Source organism: Octopus bimaculoides, chromosome 29 (genome assembly GCF_001194135.2).
Source record: "Octopus bimaculoides isolate UCB-OBI-ISO-001 chromosome 29, ASM119413v2, whole genome shotgun sequence".
NCBI lineage: Eukaryota > Metazoa > Mollusca > Cephalopoda > Octopoda > Octopodidae > Octopus > Octopus bimaculoides.
In genome coordinates, this window is record NC_069009.1 from 1349139 (window position 1) to 1350130 (window position 992).

Genomic DNA, 992 nt, shown 5'->3' on the forward strand with positions numbered 1-992 from the left:
GATACACACACATTATTATTCCAACCAGGAAACCCTGGGTAGCTGTATTTACAAGATTTGTGGGCTTTTTATTATCTTTACCTTCTTGGGTAAAGTAGGGCTTCTTCTACTTGTTGAAGAATTACAACATAATATATATATGACAAGCATTTTTTTTAGTTTTTGGCAGGTTGGTATCAAAAGGGTTTATAGGATCTAAGATTGGGCTGCATGGCGTGAAGGACATGATGTTGCCCATGTGGCATGTTCTTATTTCCATGTCACTGATGAACCCAGTGGTGGGTGGGAAAGCCAATGTTTCAGTCAGAGTCCTTTGACGAAAAGATAAAAGAATGGAAAATAATGTCAAGGCATGTCATATACGAGGGGCTGCTGGAAAGTTCCTGGCTTAAAGGGTACCGCAAAGGGCCTGGTTGGAGGCCCAACCTTTCAAGTTCTTTCACAGGTCTTAGGAAAACTGAAGGATTGCTGCAATGTGTGTGAAGCTGAGAGGGGAATATGTTGAACAAAATCATAATCAATGGATTTGTCTTGGATTTTCATTCAAAGCCAGGAACTTTTCAGTACTTCCTTGTAAATATACATACATTATAAATATATATATAGGCGCAGGAGTGGCTGTGTGGTAAATAGCTTGCTTACCAAGCACATGGTTCCAGGTTCATTCCTACTGCGTGGCACCTTGGGCTAGTGCCTTCTACTTTCGCCTCGGGCCGACCAAAGCCTTGTGAGTGGATTTGGTAGACAGAAACTGAAAGAAGCCCGTCGTATATATGTATATATATATACATGTGTTATTTCTTTACTACACACAGAGGGGACAAACAAGGACAGACAAACGGATTAAGTCGATTATACCGACCCCAGTGCGTAACTGGTACTTATTTAATCGACCCCGAAAGGATGAAAGGCAAATATATGTGTGTGTCTGTGTTTGCCCCACACCATCGCTTGACAACCGATGCTGGTGTGTTCACGTCCCCGTAACCTAG